Consider the following 23,439-nt stretch of genomic DNA (forward strand, 5'->3'; position numbering starts at 1 on the left):
TACAAGCACAGCATTTCTGTGTGAACGCGCACATTCAGCTATTATTTTTAGGTGGAAATCACTCCCCGGCAACATATTCAGAAATTTAACTGAGAGATAAGAGGGTAGGAAGCCTCAAAACTACATTTATGAAATTACTGGCAAAGTAAAAATCCTGATGATTAAAAATACAGAGAAAGAAGGGGGGGAGCACAAAAGACACTTCAAAGCAAGTGCATCAAGTTACCATGGCAACTAGAGAATGTGGGTTGAAATTTATATGACTCCATTGTTCCAGCAGAGAGGTTCTAAATGACACCCTAGTGGCCTCACAGAGTTGATGCATCTCCCTGAATGCTCTGGCTTATTACTCGAGAGTGCTTTAGGCATGAGAAGAAATAGGATCACAGTAACTTTGTCAGTTCCAGTCTCCCCAGTCTCTGGAGTGAAAACACTTTTACTTCAATCTAGAAGCACAGCACTCTCATTTCCGGAACCAGACCTGACCAAGCCTATTATAATATTAGCACTCTCTATTCACACTTGGCTGAGGATCACAAGCATTTGCCTTACTGTCTTAAGTCAAGCATCTATTGTGCTTGGAATCAGCTCTGGGCACTCATCTGATCTCCCAAATCCCTTTGTTATCCTGCTAGAACAGAAGACTGCTTGGTTCCTGGGCAACTTACTTAGGATTGTAAAATTCTTACTAGCTACTCAATGTCAACATCAGCCACAAGTCTAGTATTCATGGCAAAAATTTGTTAAGAATTATGTCACATTTATTACCTCATACTAAACAAGTGTTATATATATTTATTACCTCTAATAGTAAATAGGTGTTATATATAGGTGATAAATATATTTTTGATTCATGTTTTACACATGTGGGAAACTGAGGCTTAGAGCAATTAAGTGATTTTTCCAAGGATCCAAAAAAGAACTAAATTCAATTCCAGATCTGATGACAAAGCCTGTGTAAGAGGATTTATCTTCTTAGATGAAAGTTCAGCTGTGGTTGGGTCAATATTCTAACTCAAATACATTCCCAGAAACAGAGGGCAACATCAAATAGTTTCATACTGACATAACCTATTTATTGCATTGGGCAGGCCAAGAAAACAACAACAATCCAAAATAAATGTGAATTAGCTATGTTCCTTTTTCTTCTGAGTTTTAGATTAGTTGCTGAGGGAAGAGTCTCTCCTACATCCAGATTCATTACCTTAGCTGGAGCTCCACCAGTTTCTGGCTTTTCTTTCTCACTGATCCTCAATGGAAGGAAATGGAAATAAGAAGGAGCACTGTTAATGTTTTGAATATTTATTATGTGATGATAAACTTTTTTGAATATATCAACTCATTGAATTTCTACCAAAAAAAAAAAGACTACAAGTTATTTTTATTCCCATTTAACATATCTTAACTAAGAATCAGCAGATAAATAATTTGGAGGGGTTGCACAGTTAGTGACTAATAGTCTAAACAAGTCTCTTTGACCCTAGTCCACTGCCTTTTTCCCCGTACCCTGAAATGCCTCTTCAATAAAGCCTGTCCAAATTATAATAATCTTTAGAACTAGAAGGGAACAGAGTACTATCAATTTATGTGATATAATTAGTTGATATGAAAGCACTATTAGGAGCAATTAAAACAGAGGAAACAGTAGGAGTTAGCTGAATAAATAAAACAAATTTATATTTATCCCTATATTACCCCAATATCAAACTCCAGACAAGAGAACTTTTGTTAATGTGATTTTTTGCCTTGTTTTAGGAAGAGGTGAGCATAGATTAGGGACTTCTATTAAGCCAAGGTTTCATTCATTATAATCAATAAGCTCCAATTGTGTAGAGAAGCAAGGTATTTAATAAAAGAACAGCAATGGCAGCTTTTGGTGTGAATATTTCCTAACACCACCAGTTTCCTCCAATTGAGACTGGGTGAAGTCATGCTTGGAGATGCAATTGCAATTCAAACTACCCATTTCCCTTATTTAATGCAGTGAAGGTTTTTTTTTTTTTTTTTTTTTTTCTTCAGAGTGGAATTAGATAATCACTAGCCATCTTCCAGGTCACAGAGGTTATATCACTTGGTCATAAATTAATGCATGTAATTAAAATTTTAATATAAACTTGAATTAGAATTTAGACCACTATTTTCCTTATTACACTTCTGTAATATAAGCTTCTTTAGAGAAAAATAAAAGCAAATTACCAGTTTCCTGTAAAACAAAATGTGAATAGAATAAATTTAACAACTATACTGTGTTATCATAGCAACCAAAGTTAAAAAAAAAAAAAACTGATGTGATAAAAAATGACACAAGAGAACAAATGTATCAAGTTGTTATGGCAACTAGAGAATGTGGGTTGAAATTTACGTATCCAGAATCCAACAGAATATTCTAAGCAACTAAAATAAACATTTGCTTATTAAACCCTCCCCCCAAATAGTTCTTATCTATAAGCATTAAAGTGTTTTCATTATTTTGTCTGCTTTTTCTTTTATTTTCAATGGGTGATTTCAAATTATGAGCATTTGTATTTTCAGTTCAGATTGCTTTTTGGCAACAGATACACCAAGATGTAATTTGGTTTCCAGAAAATGGTGCAAAAGCCAGTTTCAAAATAGCATCCTCAATCATGTTTAGGTTTCTTTTACTCTTTTAATCTTTTTTAAAAAAGTCTATTCTATTTGCTTTTTCTTCTTAGAGAAGCTCTTCCCTACTTAATGAATTGAATTCATTACATTCTCTTTACCTGAGTTTGGAGGTGTTCCTCTTAGAGTGTGGGTTGATGAGTTATATAATAAATTTAGATATTTAGGAAGCCTTCTGTAATTTTATGCATATACACTTCTTTTAGTAGCATAACAGTTGTTTGGACTAAATTCTCTAATGGTATCTTCAATTTTCCACTTCATTTTAAAAACTCAAGTAGAGTATGTCACAGGAAGAATAGGAAAGTTTAGATTCTTTTCATAATTCCATGCATGTTGGTAAAACTTTTCCTACTACTATGCATGCTATTCTCTACATGTTTCTATCTACTTGGTTAGTTCATAATCTTCCTATAAAATGCAGCATAGCTGTGAGTTTCCATGGTTGAGCTCATTCGAGCTGTGTCCCTTGCCTTTGTTGTCAAAACACCCTCATATACTTGAAGCTAAGGGCCATTATTTTTATCAAAATTAATGAAATGAACATCATCATCAGAAAAGCAATTACTTGTTAAGCATTATCTCTGTACTAGTGACTCTGATAAGTACTTCCCAAATATTATTTCATTTAGTCTTTACAAAAATGTTGTAAGGTAGGTATTATTGTTACCACTCCCTATTTTATAGACAAGGAAAAAATTCTAGTATTTAAGCCACTGATTTATATCACAAACCAAGTAAGTTTCAGAAAAGAGATTTGAAGTCATGTCAAGTAAATACTAAAGTCCATATTATTTATCATTCAATCACTGACATTTTTCCTTTGATTTGAGTTTCCATTAGACTGAACTTTTTGAGAATATCCATGTGCCTTTTTGTCTTATATCTTGTCCTGCACAGTCCACTAGAAATATAATGTGACCCATAATTGTGAATAATACATAAAATTTTAATTTTCTAGAAGCCACATTTAAAAAGTAAAAATGAACAGGTAAAATTAATTTTATTAATATAATTTGTTTAAACTAATGTATACAAAATAATTTCCACATGTAACTAATGTACAAATTATTGAGATACTTTATATTTCCTTTTTTAGTATAAAGTGCTTGAAATCTATTGTGTATTTCATATGCATATAATGCCTCAACTCACACATGTATCAAGACCACTGTGGTGGACAGAGCAGGCTTAACACATGACTGATAAGAACATACTCAGAGTGCTCAATGTAAGTTTGTGGAATAATAAATATATAAATGCGCAGAAATGAAGAATTATTGATATGCCTTCATAAAAATAACCAATTCACCTTTATGGAATCTTTAAAATTGACTCTTTCAAAAGAAATAGACAGTAGTGATGTGGTGATACTTCTGGGATTACTGTCACATTTCTGACTTCTGACTGAGAATTGCCTGCTCAACCACTGATGCCTATTGAAACCTATCACAGTGTTTCAGCCTACTCAAACTTTAGGCCCCTAATTTTTTTATTAGATCCTTTTAGTTATACATGACAGTATTTTGACATATTGTATATACATAGAGTACAACTCCCGTTCTTTTGGTTGTACATAATATAGAGTTACATTGGTTATGTTTTCATATATGGAAATAGGAAAGTAATAGCTGATTGTTTCTACTATCTTTCCTATTTCCACTCCCACTCCATTTCCATTATTCCCCTTTGTTTAATCCACAGTACTTCTATTCTTTGCTCCCCCACCCTTGTTGTGAGCTATTATCCACATATCAGAGATAACATTTGGCCTTTGGTTTTGGGGGATTAGCTTATTTTGCTTAGCATGATATTCTGCAGCTCCATTCATTTACTGGCAAATGCCATAATTTCTTTTCTCTTTTTGGGTGAGTAATATTCCATTGTGCATCTATATCTCATTTTCTTTATCCATTCATCTGTTGAAGGGCACTTAGGCTGATTCCATAGCTTAGCTATTGTGAATTGAGCTGCTATAAACATTGATGTAGCAATGTCACTATAGTATGATGATTTTAAGTCCTTTGGGTGTATACAATATCTGGGTCAAATGGTGATCCCATTCCATGTTTTCTAAGGAATCTTTATACTGCTTTCTAGAGTGGTTGCACCAGTTTGCACTCCCACCAGCAATATGTGAGTGTACCTTTTCTACACACTCATCAACATTTAATATTACTTGTATTCTTGATAATCATCATTCTGACTTGAGTGAGATGAAATCTTAGTGGAGTTTTAATTTGCATGTTTGTAACTGCTAGAGATGTTGAGCATTTTTCCATATATTTGTCAACCATTAATATTTCTTCTTCTGTGAAGTGCCTGTTCAGTTCCTTTGCCCATCTATCAGTTGGGTTATTTGGGGGGCTTTTTTGGTATAAAGTTTTTTAGTTCTTTATATATCCTGGAGATTAATATCTGAGGTGCAAGTACCAAAGATTTCTTCCCATTCTGTAGGCTCTCTCTTCACATTCTTGATTATTTCCTTTACTGTGAAGAAGCTTTTTAGTTTGATACCACCCCATTTGTTGATTCTTAATTTTACTTCTTGCTCTTTAGAAATCTTAACGACATCAGTTCCTAAGCCAACATGATGTAGATTTGTACCTACTTTTTCTTCTATTAGGTACAGGGTCTCTGGCCTAATGCTTAGGTCCTTGATCCACTTTGAGTTGAGTTTTGTGGATGGTGAGAGATAGGGGTTTAATTTCATTTTGTTCCATATGGATTTCCAGTTTTCCCAGCACCATTTGTTGAAGAGGCTATCTTTTCCCCAATGAATGTTTTTGGCACCTTTGTCTAGTATGTGATAACTGTATTTATGTGGGTTTGTCTCTGTGTCTTCTTTTCTGTAGCATTAGTCTTCATGCCTGTTCTGGTGCAATACCAAGCCATTTTTGTTACTATAGCTCTGTAGTATAATTTAAGATCTGGTATTGTGATGCCTCCTGCTTCACTTTCTTGCTAAGGATTACTTTGGTAATTCTGGGTCTCTCATCTTTTCAAATAAATTTCATGACTGCTTTTTCCATTTTTATGAAGAATGTCATTGGAATTTTAGTACGAATTCCATAAATCTGTATAGAGCTTTGGTAGTATGGCCATTTTGACAATATTAATTCTTTCTATCTAAGAACATGGAGGATTTTTCCTTCTTCTAAGGTCTTCTTCAATTCCTTTCTTTGGTGTTCTATAGTTTTCATTTTAGAGGTCTTTCACCTCTTTTGTTCGATTGATTCCCAAGTATTTTTGTGTTTTCTGAGGCTATTGTGAATAGGGTGGTTTTCCTAGTTTCTCTTCCAGTGATTTATCACTGATATATAGGAATGCAATTGGTTTATGGGTGCTAATTTTATATCCTGCTACTTTGCCAAATTCATTTATGAAGTCCAGAAGTTTTCTTATGGAGTTTTGGGGGTCTTCTAAATATAGAATCATGTTGTTGGCAAATTGTAGCCCCCTAATTTTTGACCATCACTTGCCCATTCTGTTACAGTATATTTTATATTTTACTTTTAAAACTCCTTTAAATAGCCAGGCACAGTGGTGCATGCCTATAATCCCAGTAGCTCAGAAGGCTGAGGCAGAAGGATCCCAAGTCCAAAGCCAGGCTTGGCAACTTAGCAAGGCCCTAAACAACTTAGCAAGACCTTGTCTCTAAATAGAATATTTTAAAAGGCTGGGAATATGGCTAAGTAGTTAAATGCCCATAAGTTCATTCCGAAGAAGAAGAAGAAGAAGAAGAAGAAGAGGAGGAGGAGGAGGAGGAGGAGGAGGAGGAGGAGGAGGAGGAGAGGAGGAGGAGGGAGGGGGGAGGGGGAGGGGGAGGAGGAGAGGGAGGAGGAGGGGAGGAGGAGGGGGGAGGGGGGAGGAGGAGGAGGAGGGGGAGGGGGGAGGAGGAGGAGGAGGAGGGGGAGGGGGGAGGAGGAGGAGGAGGGGGAGGGGGGAGGAGGAGGAGGAGGAGGGGGAGGGGGGAGGAGGAGGAGGAGGAGGGGGAGGGGGGAGGAGGAGGAGGAGGAGGGGGAGGGGGGAGGAGGAGGAGGGGGAGGGGGAGGGGGGAGGAGGAGGAGGAGGAGGGGGAGGGGGGAGGAGGAGGAGGGGAGGAGGAGGAGGAGGAAGCAGAAGCAGCAGCCACAAAAACTCCTTTAAATAATTTGAATCAGTAACTATTAAAATCAGGTTAAGTATATACATTTGTAAATTATATCAAATCAAATCAGCACAAATTCATAATGAGTAAATTAAGTATCTATCAATGTTCCCATCCCAGAAAAATATTTATATACTAAAGCAGGGCATTTAAAACTCATGGATGTCTTCATTCATACTGCATTGAATATTATTGGTAGAAATAATCAGCATTTTAAAAAATCTTTTTACCTGACAACAAATCAGTTAAATATTATAGTCTGTTGCCTTCCAAACAAAACAAAACAAACAAAAGACAGTCATGAACTCATATCTCAATGGTTATATTGAGTGTTACAAAAGTTGAAACTGGAGGTGAAGCCTTTAAAATAAAACTGATAATTTCTAGAATTTAAGATAATAAAATTATTCCTGATTCAAATTTAATAACAACATTTAAATCTATAAATTTAACTTGGGAAAGAAAAAGATTGACAACAGAAAAAATATAAGACAAGGATGCCTTTTTCACAACTCTTGTTAGACATTATGCTGGAGTCCTATCCAGAGCAATTAAGCAATAAATAAATAAATAATGGAGATACAAATTGAAAAGGAAAAGGTCAAATTGTCTCTGTTTGTACATTATATAATATTATGCAGCAAAACATAAAAACTATATCCCCCCAAAAGACTGTTACACCTTATCTATGAATTCAGTAAAATTGCAGGATACAAAATCAACACAATAATCAACAATGTTTCTGTATTCCAATAATGAAGTAGTTGAAAAAGAAATGAAGAAAGTAATTCCATTTACAATAGCTCTAAAAAAATACTCACCTAGCAATAAATTTAACTAAGGAGATGAATGATCTCTACACTGAAAACAATATAACACTGGTGAAAGAAATTTAAAAAAAAAACATTAAAAAATGGAATATCTCAGGTTCATGGATTAAAAGAATTTATAGTATTTAAATAAATTGATTTATTTCACAATTTAGTTTTATTTCAAAATTAAAAGTATTGCAAAAATGTGAGTAATATTCAAAGTGATATACAGATTCAGTGCAATGTCTATCAAAATTCCAATGGCATTTTTCATAGAAATTGAAAAAAAATATACAAAACTTCATGTGGAACCACAAGAAATGCTGAATAGTCAAAGTAATTCTGAGCAAAAAGAATACAGCAGGAGTTGTCACAATAGCTGAGTTTAAAAAGGTACTATAAAACTATAGTCAACGTAACAACATGGTACTATCATGAAAATAGACACATAAACCAATGAAATAGAATACACAGCACAAAAATGAATCCACACATTTACAGTCAACTGATTTTCAACAAAGGCAACAGGAATATATAGTGAGAGAAGACAGTCTTTTCAATAAATGGTGCTGGGAAAACTGGGTACCCATATGAAAAGTCCCCTGTCTCTCACCATATTAAATGAAAATCAGTTCAAAGCAGATGAGAGGATTGTATGCAAGGCTGAAAACTATTAAGAAGAAAACACAGGGGAAACACTTGAGGGCAGTGTTATAGGCAAAGATTTTTTGGATAAGACCTTAATAATACAAGCAGCAAAAGCAAAAATAGACAAATGAGACTATATCAAACTAAAGTCTTTGCAAAGCAAGGGTTACAACAGAGAGGAAAGGAAAGTTACAGAATAGAATGGGAGGAAACATTTGCAAACTATTCATCTGGCAAGGGATTAAGATCCTGAATATAGAGGAACTCAAAACAAAAATACCAGAAACAAACAGAGAACAACAAAAAATACTTTAAAAATAAGAAAATGGACTGAATAAACATATCTCAAGACACACACATGGCTAATAAAGTATTAAAAATGCTCAACATCACTAATCATTGGGAAAATGCAAATCAAAACCATAATGAATTATTTCTTCCCAGTTAGAACAACCATGATCAAAAAGAAAAACAAATCTGTCAGGGATGCAGAGAAAGAGAAAATCTCATATATAGTCAGTGAAATGTGAATTAGTACAATCATATGGAAATCAGAATGGCAATTCCTCTAAAAACTAAAAATAAAAATATCACATGATTTAGCAATTCCACTACTGGGTATATATCCAAAGAAAGGAAATCAGTATGCCTCAGAGATATCTGCACTTGAATGTTTATTGTAGTACTACTATCCACAATAGCCAAGATACAAAATCAACCAAACCTCCACTAATACAGGAATGGATAAATTATAATATACATACACAGTAGAATATTATGCAGCCATATAAAAGGAATGAAAATAAATGTCATTTGCAGCAATGTGGATGGGCCTGGAGAAGATTATAATAAGTTAAATAAGCCAGGCATATAAAAACAACTATTGCATGTTTTCACTCATATGGGGAGGCTAAAATCTTGATCCTAGATAAGTAAAGAACATAATAGTGATTACCAGAGACTGAGAAGGCTAGGAGATGACACCAGAAAAGGGTTGATTTAAATACCTAGAAAGGAAGGTATCTATTCCAGTGTTTTATAACATAGTAGAGTGAGTATGTTTATAAACAACTTATTATATATTCCAAAATATCTAAAAAAAGGGATTTTGAATGTGCCTAATACAAAGAAATGATAACTATCTGAGGTGATGGATATGCTAATGACCCTGTTTGATAACTGCAAATTGTATACCTGCATTGAATTGTAATACTATATCCAATAATATGTATCATTATTATGTGTCAATTAAAAATAAAATAGCACTTGCTCAAAACACTATAGGTCACTATGATCATATGAAAGCTATAATTTATAGAATTTTTCATGGACAAAAAGTTTAATAAGCCAAACATTTGTTTTTAAAGTAGCCAGAGAAATAATTCATATTAAAATAATTTTAGAAAATAAAAATAAAATGTTAAACATAGATATGGATGTGATATTTCTGAAATAGTGAAGTGGGGAATCCAGCCTAACCTTTCCTTAAAATCAAATGATAAAACTATACAAGATTGCCAAAAATAATAATTTCAGGACTCTGAAAATTGACCAAAAGTATACGTCAAATTGAGAAATGTTTACTCAAAATACTACTAATACTATTCAACCCCAGGAAAGACAGTTTAAAATTGGTGCCATTGTTGCTTGAGCATGCTCTCCTCTCTATTCTTTTCAGGTCGGCCAGTTTGTTAGAACTGTTATGTTCCTAAGAACCACTATCTTTTCTGCCTAAAGGGTTTGCTTAATTTGGAGTGAAACATGAAGAAACAAAATGCCATGCACAACACTGTTGACAATAACAGTAGCAATCTGTGTGGCAAGCAGAAAAAGAAAGCCCAGGGTTCAACTGATCTGTTATGTTTCTGATTGGAGCAAAACAAGTCAGATGTTTAACCAAAAGATCCAGGAAGCAAGTGAGAGGTCCATAAAGGACCCTTATAAACTATTCGAAGACTGAGAGCAAAGCCTCTCAACTGCTCAGAAGAGATCAGAAAGGCCCAGCCTCTCCACACAACCCTGGATGAACAGGAGGATACAACTTGCAGAGGAGACAGAAAAGGGCCAAAACAAAGTGAAAGTTGGCCTTGAAGTGGACTCTGAAAGGACTCCTCAACCTAACACAAATCCCCTGGTAGTGGGTGAATGCCTCACTGATTTAAAACATTCAGGAACAAATTAACCAAATATCAGCCAATTGCTGAGTTATATTGACATATGAGTGACCCCACCCCACCCCATACTCCTATAATGCCAGTTTTAAGAGAAAAAACAAGAATTACAAACCCAAGAAGAGCTACTAATGACAAGGACACCATGGGGGAAATTGATTTTACAGATTTGGTGAAGACAAATTACAAACAGACAAAAACATCAGCAATAACAATTGTTTTCAGGGTAGGAAGTAGAAGCCTGGTTTGCTAGAAGATGGTATCTAAAATGTCCAATTAAGAGAACAAAAATAAAAGAGGAGGGGGAAACATGCAAAGAAGTATGAAAGTGTGACATCTGTGCTCAGGAAAAAAAGTAGTCAATTGAAACTCTCTCTGGGTGAACCCAGATGTTGCAGCTGACAAGAATTTGAAACAGCTATCAAAAATATGTTCCAAGAACTAAAAACCATGTTCAAAGGATTAAAGAAAAGGATGATTATATTGACTCAACTAATAGAGAATCTCAATAAAAATGGACCAATTATAAAAAAATCCAAGTGGAAATTCTGAGTTTAGAATTTAATAATTAAAATTAAAAACTCGCTAGAGGAATTCAATATTAACTCTGAAACGTCAAAAGAAAATACAGTGAGCTTGATAATTAATAAATAAAAATTATCTAATTTGAACAGACAAGAAAAACATGAAGAAAAATTAACATAGCCTTTAGGACATTTGGAACAACATCAAACACACTAACAGATATGTAATGAGAGTCCTGGAAAATGAAAAGGCAGAGAAGCAGGAAGAAAAGCCTCATACTTGTCAAGTGAGATGAAAAATACATAAAACCTAGAAACTCGGCATCAAAAGAGAATAAAATTATGTTATATTTGCAGGTAAATGGATGAACTTGGAGAATATTATGCTAAGGGAAGTAAGCCAATCCCCCAAAAAAACAAAGGCTAAATGTTCTCTCTGCTAAGTACATGCTGATCTATAAAGAGGGGTAGGGGGTGTGGTAAGGAACTTCGGGGGGGAAAAAGGGAGAGGGCTTAGGGGAGGGAGCACGGGGGCAGGAAAGTTTGTGGAATGAACAACATTACCTTAGGTACATACATGATTGTGCATGTGATACAACTCTACGTCGTGTACAATCAGAGGAATGAAAAGTTGTGATCTATTTGTGTACAATGAATCAAAATGCATTCTGCTATCATGTATAACTAATTAGAACAAATTAAAAAAAAAAAAAAAGTAAACCTAGAAACTCAACCAACCCAGAGTACGAGAAACCCAAAGTGATCTACACCTAAACACATTATAGAAAAACTTTTGAAAGAGAAATAGAAAAATCTTGAAAGCAGCAAGATAAAAAATATGACTCATTATATACAGAGGAAGAGCAATATGATTAATGATTAACTTCTCATCAGAAGGAGTGGATGCTAAAAAGGAGTGGAATGATCAATCAAAGTGCTTAAAGGAAAAAGTCTCTTGTCAACCAAGACTTCTATATAACACAGGGCAATTATCCTTCAAAAAAAATAAGACAAAATAAAATCATTCCCTGATAAACAACAATATACAGAATTAATTCCCAGCAGCTCTGCAAACTGGAAACAATCCAAATGGCTTTCATTGGATGAGTGGATAAAGAAATCCTGGTACATACCATTAATGGAATAAAGTCAACAGTATGAACAAACTAAAGATGTACACAACTTTAGTATGTTGCAAAAGCACAATGTTGAGTATAATAGTTAATCTCATAAGATTACATACTATATGATTCCAATTACATATTTTTGAAAAGACAAAAGAAGATACCAGAAGTTCTATAAGTTAGAGGGATGAAGAAGGTATCAAAGGGTTAGTGTGAGGGAACATGAGGGAACATGAAGGAGTTTGGGGGATGATTATAGTAGTTACATGTGTGAAAATCTATAGACTAATAAAGTCATATTTATTTTATTATAATTGTAAAAAATAAAATGTGATTGAATCATATACTCACAAATAGCATTTTATGGAATGTATAAATTATAACTCAATAAAATTGAAAAGAAATAAAAATTTAGAAACCTAAGTGAGTCAGGGCTACTAATAATGTAGACTTTTTCAGGAATGAAATTTTGGTTGACCCTAGTAAACAAGGAATCATAGTAGTCTGTGATTCATTGAGCAAAATTGTTGTTATAGTTCTATTAAAAGTACTTATATTCATAAACTTAATGTTTAAAAGTACTTTTGAATCAAAATGGCTAAGAATAAATATCTCCTGAGTCAAAATGGTGTTATAACTTTCTATACACTTTAATAAGATATTTTTGGGACCCAATAGTCCAGTAGTGGACAGGAATACCAGAAGTTAAATTTCTATCTTTTTTTTTAACCAAAATGATGCCATCAGTTTCACTCCCTACCACACAGTCTCAAACGTCACTGCCACAAAGCTCAATCTCTATGGAATGTAAAGAAGAAAAAAGTCCTGAAAAGACTGAGAGATGTACAGATATTTTCTGTAAATTCACGCCAAGGTAAATCTCCCCATCTCTCATTTTTAGGTCCTGGAAATGTCTTTCTGAGGGTGTTTAGATGGAAACTTGGGAGTGTGAGAGAAAGTTACTTCCAAGAAGCTGTGTAGCTTCTCTTCTTTAAGAATATATATCTTGTATCAAGTTTGGCCCAGGAGGATGTATATGGGTTGGTTTTCCAGTCTTTTTACACCATGTACAGATATGGCAGAAGCAAATTATCATTGATAGGCAGGCAGACATGCCAGCAACAGCTGAGCACAGATTGAATACTTCCTATGTGCTTAAGAACTCTCTGCACATTACCTCAGATAACCCTCAGAATAAGTTTGAGAGATAGCTATTATTATTCCCATATTATCCCGAGATTTGTGAGGCTCACGAGTGTTAAATAACTTCTCCAAAGTAATATTGTCACCTTAATATATCCTATCACAAATGCATCATTGCCATTTAAAAGTGAGAAAAGTGAAATAACTTAAAACACAAAAAGGAGTTGAACTAGAGCTAGAATTTAATTTGACTTGACAACAAATTTATACACTTATCAAGGTGGAATTATAGCACAGACTTTGGAGACAAAAAGACTTAAGAGTCCTATCACATCCTTTCTACTTACTAGTATTATGACCTTGAGCATATTACTTAACCTCTTTGTGCCTTGTCTTCCTCATCTGTAAAATGAGAATAATAGTACCTACTTTAAAAGGCTGTACTAAATATAAAATATAAAGCATGTTTTGTGTTCAATACATAGTAATTACACTTCATAAAATAGCTGCCACTGTTATTATTATTATCATAATCTTGCACCATTAACCTTAGTTAATTAATTCATTTGAGCAACTCTGATGGGACTGTAGCACACACAGAGTTATCCATCTTTAAGTTATTAGGTAGGGAGGTCAAGAGCCCAGAAAAGAAGAATGTGGGTGGAAAAGCCTGATTGGAAAGGGAATGATGTGACAGACCTGAGATCCCTAAAGTGAAAATTAGTGAAACAATCATTTGAGTAGAAGTAAAGGATAATTAACATCTAATAGGCACTCATTAATGGTAGTAAATATGATAACTACCTTACAATTCTTAATTTTATTCTTCATTTCCTCCTGATTTACTTGAAATCAAGAGACAATTTCTCCTTAAATATATCAGCAAATCCCACAATTTCCCCTTTGAAGTTTTTCCGATTCCCAGTCCCCCTGCCATTCCTCTCATTCCTTCTGCCATCTCCCTGAATCAAGGACCCATCCTTGTTATCATTTTACCATATGCTTGAATTGGCATGGTAATAGAATGCACTCAATATTTTTTTTCCTTTTCTCTTTCCACATATTTTATTGGTGCGTTATAGTTATAAAAAATGATGGAATTTGTTGTTACATATTTGAAACATGCACTGATTTTCACTCCAATCCACCCATGTTCCTGAATCAGCATGGAAAGTACCAGAGCTTTGGTTGAAAACAGGTCTGTTTTATTCTTTTCTGCTTTTAATTGAGATATAATCCATCTACCAGAAGATTTTCCCCTTTGAATAGTACAATTTAGTGGTTTCTAATATACATCACTGCTATCTAATTCCAGAATATTTTTATTATCCTAAAAAGTATCTGTTAGCAGTCACTACCTAGATCCTCTTACCTCTAGCCCCAGGAAACACCAATCTCCTTCCATCTCTACTGATTTGTCTAATTTGGAACTTTGTAAAAATGGAATCACACAATATATGGCCCTTTGTGCCTCACCCTAAGAAAGTGGAACACATACATGAGTTTTACTTAACATAATGTTTTCAAGGTTCATTCATGTTTTAGCATGAATTGGCACTTTATATTTTATGGCTGATTAATGTTCCATTGTACGGAATATGTACAACCTGTTTATCATATCATCAGGTAATAGGCATTTAGGCCATCTCCACTTTTGGCCACTATGAAAAATGTTTCTATGAACATTTATATACAAGTTTTTGTGCGGACATACATTTTCCATATACCTAGAACTAGAATTACTGGATAATATGATAATAAAACTATATTTAACTTTCTGAAGTAATTTCCAGACTGCATTCCAAACCAGCTGTACCAGTTTACTTTTCCACTAGTAGTGTATGAGGATTCCAAATTTTCCATATCATAGACAACAATAGTGCCTGTTTTTTTGTTTTGTTTTGTTTAATTATAGTCATCCTACTGGGTATGAAATCATATCTCATTGTATCTTGACTTCCTTTCTTTAATGATTAATGATGTTGAGCATGTTTTCATGTTTTTATTAGCCATTTGTTTATCTTCTTTGGAGAAATGTGTGTTCAAATCCTTTGCTCCTTTTTTAATTGGGTTATTTGTCTTTTTAACTGTTGAGTTGTAAAAGTTCTTTATATACTGAAACTTGGCCCTCACAATATACATAGCTTTCTCACATTATTTGAGTTGTCTTTTTAACTTTCTTGATGGTATACTTTGAAGCATGAGAGCTTCTAATTTTGATGAAGTTTAACTTGTCAATTTTTTTTTTTTTTGGTTGCTTATGCTTAAGGTTTGAGTCTAAGGAATGATTGGACAGGCCTGATTTTAAAAATTCTGCCAATCATTAGCTAATTATATGGGGACAGCTTAATTAACCTCTCTTAAACTCCAGTCTGCACCTAGAAGATAGAGATAATGCCTTCCTTCTGAAAATAATGTAAATAAAGTGATTGAATACTCAGCATCAACCAAGTTTTCAATAATTAGCAGTGGTTAGTTATTTCCCACTTATCCTTATCCACACCAGTTTTCAACATCTTGCAACCTTATCTAGCTTTCATGTTTCAGTGTAGATCCCACTTCATCTTCCATAACATCTTTTGTAACACTCTTATCTACACTGGTTCTTGATTTTTCTAAACTTCTGCTGGCTTACAGTCAATTACACAGTTGGGGCTTTTTTTCATAGTTTCATGATAATATTTTCATCTTCTTTTGGTCAGGTACAACTTAAAGATGTTTGATGTATCTTTATCTATAACTAAACTGAACATATTCATGTGGTGGTTCATGAGCCTACACTGGGTGTATTCAAATACTTGCTTATCCATAAACCTTTTGTTATACAACTTAATCCCTCTCAATCAGTGGGTGATAAAAGCAGGACTCATGGGATAAGATCATAAAGCATCTTTGTCTCCTACTTCTCCTTTAAACTTACACAGTGTGGGATGTTTTTTCCCAGCCATTGGTTGGTAATTCAGTCAGTCTCATGATTTTTATGCTCACTCTTAGGAAATAAAAAAAATTCTACAGTCAAATACCAATTCTACAGTTAAATACCAACACTATTTCAGTTCTGTAATTAAAATTTTTCATTCCATTATAATAAAATTATCCTCTACCCTAGTTTTTTTACCCCTCCGGGGTTGAAACACAGAAAATAGGAGAAATTGGGGGAACATGAGAAAGTTTCTAGTTAACTGATACTCTCACTAGACTTAGGGGGCTAGAAGAATCTGATAAGAACAAAGATATTTCCTTATAAATTCTGTCCTAATCTTCAGCCATCTGACAACTCCATTATAACCTTAGATGTAGGAGGACCTTCCCAACAGTTCTTGGACATGGCGTTCCAACAGCTCACTTTGGGAAAGACCCATTTTCACATCTTTAACACATTATTTCTGGATTTGCTATTTCATCAGTGAGTTGATGACAATAAACCAATTTATATGATTTTTGTGATGTATACATGATATAGAGATCAACTGGTCCATTTTCTTCTCTTTAAGCAAGTCCAAACTTTATACATTCTTTCTCATTCATATTACAGATTCAGTGACCAGCTTCCTCTGTAGGATGCCTCCGTAATTTCATCATCCATACATTTACAATGTTCTTCCTTATGTTAAACTAGTTAAACTATAATTTTTAAACTGAGTTTCATAGAGGAGGATCTGATGGGTTACACAAATAATTAGAATTTTATAGATACAGAGCATGATGTGAATGGTTGACACTGTCATACCCAACCTCCCACTTCAAATTCTCCAAAGTAATCTTGATTGGCTTTATAATAAAAATTCAAGCTTAATTTAGAACATAAAATAGTATTTCTTTATGTTCAATTTTTGATTCATGTAAAATTTTATTTGGGAAAAAGAAGAAAGGTTTACCATTGCTCAAAAACAAGTATTTTAAAGAATTTGAAAACCACTGATTTATGAAGTCATTGGTACCTCAGAGAAGGGAAAAATGTTCAGGGATAAAGTTAACGTATTCTAAAATCTTAAAAAATAAGCAAAAATTTGACTTAAAATAACATATTTATCTCTCTCAGGAATTTAACCAGGTTTCTTCCAACATGTGTTTAATTTCTCTCACATAAAACTAGGGATACACTATGCAGTGTCAGAAAAATAAATTTTCTGTGTATAAAATCAAAAGGCAAATCAGAGGTAATAAGTAATTCATTACCTTATAATAAGAGATGAACCAAATATAAATAATTGAAAATAACAGAAAAATTCACAGATACATGATGAGTTATTAGACAACATAAGAAAATAAAAAGCAAACTAAATTTGGTCCTATAATTGTCTTTTATCTACATGATCTTGAATAAGTTCATTTCTCTGCAATTGTCCCTTTAAATGAGGGTATCCACTTCACAGTTTTGGTAGACAGCTCCAATTCTTCAATGAGATAATGGATATTAAGTAGTGTATGCTTACATGTGAGTGATAGTAATGATAAAGTTCAAATTGAGGAAATAAGTCATATCATTCCTTAAAGCACCCCTTAGGAATTTGGCACAGACAGAATACATGATGTGATGAGAACAGACCCCAGATCAGATGCATGAGGGCATTTATTAGGATCTTACTGTTTTGCTTTCTAGGAAAACTGAAGAAAGCCTAAGTACTCTTGACTTAAAATGAGAACTACCACTTACTTACTGTATGCCTTTAGATAATGCCTGTTACAGTTTGGATCAGGACTGTTCCCCGAAGGCTAATGTTTTAAAACCATGGTCCCCAGTGAAGCGAGGTTCAGATGTGGAGCTTTAGGCAAAAATTCAATCTTGAGGGCTCTGTCTTTATCAATAGATTAATGAATTGACTACTTGGAGGTAGGACCCAGTTGAAGGATGTAGGTCACTGGGGGCATTCCTAAGAGGGAAAGCATTTACCTTGTCCCTCTATGATGTTCTGCCTCACCTTACACCCAGAGCAATGGAGCTACAAAGAATGTACTGAAGCTTCTGAGATTGTGAGCCAAAATTAATCTTTACTCTTCTAAGTTGTTCTTGTCAGACATTTTGCTCACAATGACAAGAAGCTGACTAATATAATGCCCCTGAAACTTGGTTCTTAACCTATAAATTAAGGGAAAATAATGCCTTCCTATCTCATAATGAGGTACTAATAAAATTACTATTATTAGAAAATCAAACAAAAAAAAATGATGAAAGTTTTTGTACCACCCTGCCAGAACTTCATATGATACTACAAGAGAAGAGACTCAGGTTGGGGGTTAGGATTCTCAACTGGATCTAGTAAGGGACACATGTAATAAAGGGAATGAAGCCAGAAGAAAACCAAAAGGTAATGTACAAGTACTCGGGACCAGCAACAAAGCAGAAAATCCAAACAAAACCCCTCATTTTAAGGAGCAGAAAGAGAGGCAGAAATGAAAATGACAGAATATGCACCAGAAACAATCAAATAGATTAGAAGAGAGATGAGAAACACAACCTAGAGAGATTCTAAGCAACAAAATCTTTTTGGCATCTGAGGTTGTTCTCTGGAATGGATATAAGTGTGTGCAGATATTTAGTATTTAATTAAACTTCAAGCAAATGATTGACATAATGATTGACATAATGTTTCCTCTACTCAGATACAGTGATGATTCTACAATTTGAACCCAGATAGTTAAAAAAAAAAAAAAAAACAACTGAGAGTTTTCATTCAGAAGAAACCCAAATAGCATATGATCAATGCCTTTAGCTATCTCATGGTCCTCAAGTGAAAAAGGAATTATGCATTATGTTGTGCTTTACACAGAGAATATAGTCAAAATTAATGAGATGAAACTATAAGAAGAGAGATTTTGCCAGGCATGGTGGCACATGACTCCTAGCTACTTTGGAGGTTAAAGCAGGAGGATCGCAAGTTCAAGGCCAGCCCAGTCAACTTAATAAGACCCTGTCTCAAAATAAAAATAACAGTGGTTGGGGTATATCTTATTAGTAAAGTTCCCTGAGTTCAATATCCAGTAACACACATACACACACACGCACACACACACACACACACACACACACACACACACATATCGAGTTGGGGAGGGAGGGAGATTTCATTTTAAGGTAAAGTGTTATGTGAATTCCCCTTCACAGAAAGCAGAGGTTGGACAGCCACAGAATTATTAGTGAAATAAAAAATGCTAGATGAAGGTAGTTCTAAAATTTTCCTAAGGTCTCCTTTATTCCTGCTCTCAAATTTTATCAGGTTTTACCTCAGCTCTGACTTTTTCAAGCTACTCTCTCAAAGTAGCCAATGAGTGCCTTAAACTAGCTTTTCTCAGTTATTTTCATGCTGTCAGGAGATAAGCAGTTACAACAAATACCCATCCAGGATAATTTAATTTCATTACCAGTAGAAAGATAGATAAAATGGGCATCCTTCTTCAATTCCAGTGATATCTTGGAAAAAGTTGTTTTTTCAGGAAAGCAGTTGTTAGTACTTACACCCATTCCTCTGATCTAGTTTTGTAACTATGGATTTTCTCTGTTGAAAATTATTACATATGCAACTCAAAGAAAATGTCATATGCATTTCAAAATGTGACAGAAACCATTAAGACCATCCAAAGATTTCCAGACAAGTGATTCTTGGATAGAAATATAAATCAGAAATACCTGGAGAAGTTTATATAAGAATCTATAAACAAATACATGCCTGAAATTCATTGTAGAAAACTAAATGAGCAAGTATATAATGGAAAACAAGCATTTGTATTTTTTAGCTCTACATTTTTAGCCTATTGTACATCCCAAAGTTCTCCTGAACCTCTAATTTTAAAGTTTCTATACCATATAGTAATTTATCTATGTAAATGAAAAATGAAGTAGTTATCTAAACTTCATAAACAGGGAAGTGGGAGTGGACTGAGGATCTAACCCAAGGCCTTATATATGCTAGGTAAGTCCTGTGCCACTGAGCTACACCCTCAGCCCCCACATTTCTTTTTAACCATTTCCTTTTCCCTGCCATTCAGGTACCAGTGATAATTTTCTTGATATGTGGCTGTCAGGTAGAACAGAGTCACATTCTTGGCTTTAATTTCAAAAAAAGATTCTGAAAGCCTACAGCAGAAATGACGCATATCGTCTCCAAAACAGGTATTTTCAATTTCAAGAAGAGCGTTTTTTTGAGAGAGAATATTTTGCTCTCTGTTTTTCAGTTTAAAAGCTACAATTTTAATACCAAAAGTGGAAGGGACCAGAGGTTTCAAAGAATGGAATTTAACGTAAAGCACACCGTAGATAAAAATGTTTTCTGTCCCCAAGAAAGAAAATATTTCAAAAGGTTAACAGAGTTTAGGAGGATGTGGCATAAATTTGGATGCTAGCAGGTCCCTTATTGGGTCTTATAATCTTGTCCATGCTTTTGGCCAAACCCCTAAAAGGAAGAAAGAGAATGAGAGAAAAACCCATATACAGTGGAGGAAGGGAGGGAGCAGCAAAAAGCTGAGGAATTTTCATTTATTCTGTTTATTTCATTCATTCATTTAATCAACAAATATTTATGGAGCACCTACTATGTCCAGCTCTATTTAGATGTTGGATGTACAGCAGTGTCTTACTTCCATCATGAAGCTAGAAAATATAAGGTCTAGTAGAGACATGTCGTTCAATAGACTGGCTCTGCAACAGTATATGTAACAGAACCTAAATCTAAAAAACTCAGCAAGAAATATTATGCACATGTACCCTCAAGCTCTGAGCCCAAGAGGGGCAAGAGACAGCAACTGAAATTTTCCTGGGTTCCTTAGAAGAGGTTAGGTGGTGGCTGATGGAGGAGATGACTCCTGGAGAAACATCACAGTTAGGATGGAGAGACCAGAGTGATCAGTAAGGATCTGGGAAGCAGAGTGACAAAGAGAAAGAGTACATTTCAGTGCATGGCCGTAGGAACCAGTTACAGTTACCAAACATCAACCCAAATGTATTCTCAACAGAAAACAACATGCATGGGTGCCTTAGACCATGGACAAGTGGACCTCTTCCTGAAGCCAGAACAACAAGCCCCTAACCTATGAAAATTAGATCTAAGTTCTAGGGAGACGAAAAGTGAAAAGGGAGAACCCTAAACTGAGTAAGTGGAAACCTAGAATTGAGCACATTTTAATGGTTAAATGAACAATTTCCCATGAATGCAACAGTGTCTTGGAGATTCTGTTATTGCTGGAAATAGGACATTAACAAAATATTTTTAACTTAAGATATTTGAAAAGTAACATTTCATACACTTCAGTTTTATGGCTATAAGATATGTAATCACTATACAAGTATAATTCATTATTTTAGAGGAAATAGTAACTTTTGTGGTATGACTATCTTTAAATAACCATTTAATTCTGGAATGAGAATTTTTATATTAGATAGCTTCATAAATACTATCAAATTGCACTCGACTTGGCCTCCCTTTATACATAGAGAAACTGAAGCATATAAGATGAAGTAATTACTCAAGACTTTTTAATCAGTGACAAAAAGGGAATCTAAATCCAAATCTCTAGACTTTGATTCTAGTGGTATTTCCATTGTCTACAATTTATTTGACACCAAAAGAGAGTTTCCACACACAGGAGTTACAGTTTTATGTGAATTGGTAAACAGTTTAAGTATTTATAGAGGTGAAAACTTAAGGAAAAATTATTTAAGTTTGCCTCATTTGAATTTCCTCTAGGGACTGCTAATGATAAGTAATATGCAAAGATGAAATGAAAGGTGTGCAATCCTGAGAAAAGATAGGAGCCAGACAATCATGGATTGATCACCTTTTTTTTTTTTTTTTTTTTTTTTTTGGTACTGGGGAAGGAATCCAGGGGCATTTTGCCACTGAGCTATATCTCTAGTCCTTTCTATTTTTAAATTTTGAGACAGAGTCTTACTAATTTGCTGAGGTTGGCCTCAAACTTGCAATCCTCCTGCCTCAGTTTTCCTAAATCACTGGGATTGCAGTCCACTGTGCCCACAAACTGGTGTCCACAAGCTGGTCAATTTTTAACAGCTGATTCTCAGGGGCAGAGAGCCTTGATTAGTAGAGGTTGATTAATTCCACATTTCAAATACTCCTAATATGACCAATTTCAAATTACCAAAATGATGTCAGCCAGGTGACAAAATTCCTTGGAAATTTAAAACTCTGTTTTATGAACTGATTATAAACTGCCGTTATCATACCACTGGAGTCAGAGATGATCTCCAAAACAGAGGCTGACTTCTGTCTGAACTAAACTGTTTTAAGAATAGATATCCAGATATCGATAATTTTTATGAAATTATTGTACTTTATCTAAAAACATATAGAAGCATATTTTCTTGCAAATTTTCCAATCAAATAGAAAATAATATGTTAAATCTTAACACACACACACAAACACACACACAATTCTCTAAATAGATGTAATTTTTAAGAGAATGGAAGTCAAGCGAACACATTAAAGGAATTAACCATACTCATTTCATTTCATATCAGAATAGCTACATCTATATGCACTCTGATTTGTCCTTCTTCCTACCTTATAAAAATCAAAGAAAACTAAGGGCAAGTTTGAAATGGCTTGTGAATTGTAGTTATGGCAAAGAGTACAGTGCAAGATTGCTAGAATTCTACACAGTAAGAGAGCCAAGTAATTTGGTGAACCTTTCTCAGATACAATTGAACTTTGCTTTTTACAGTTGACATATGACTAAAATGATATGTGTGTATTACATTGTGAAAGTTGAGTTATATTTTAGATCCATGGTTCTATTTTTTTTTCTTTTTGATTCTATATATCTTTGGAAATCTAGTGAAAACTATTAATGCTTTTACAGTAAATTCAAATCTTTGTATGTACAGAAAACTCTGCATAAAGTATTAAAGGATTAACAGATATTCTATAACCCAACCATGTGCATCTGGATTCACATCAAAACCCATATTTTAAGAGTATTAGGAAAATTTGACATTTAAAGAAAACCATAGGATGGTAGCTTTAGAAAGGCAATACAATTGTCTGTAAAGGAAAGCAACTACTTCAACTTATATTTTCTTTAAGTTAAGCTTTTTCATTTATTTGGTTTGCTTATATGTTTAAATTTGTTGACATAAGTATTTGAGAGGCAAAGTCACAGATATGAGGAAATAAAGGAATCTTTGCAGATCAAGTACCACAAGCACCATTTATTTTATAAATGAAGAAACAGAATCTCTAAACATCAAATCAACCTAGAATAAGTGTCATTGT

General features: G+C 34.2%; 1 protein-coding gene across 1 annotated transcript in view; it reads right to left on the minus strand.

Moving 5' to 3' along the window:
• Dlg2 (discs large MAGUK scaffold protein 2) overlaps window positions 1–23,439 on the minus strand; it is a 2,013,368-nt gene that overhangs the window by 1,563,071 nt on the left and 426,858 nt on the right. The gene's annotated exons all lie outside the window — the stretch shown is intronic.

This window comes from Urocitellus parryii, chromosome 4 (genome assembly GCF_045843805.1).
Source record: "Urocitellus parryii isolate mUroPar1 chromosome 4, mUroPar1.hap1, whole genome shotgun sequence".
Taxonomy (NCBI): domain Eukaryota; kingdom Metazoa; phylum Chordata; class Mammalia; order Rodentia; family Sciuridae; genus Urocitellus; species Urocitellus parryii.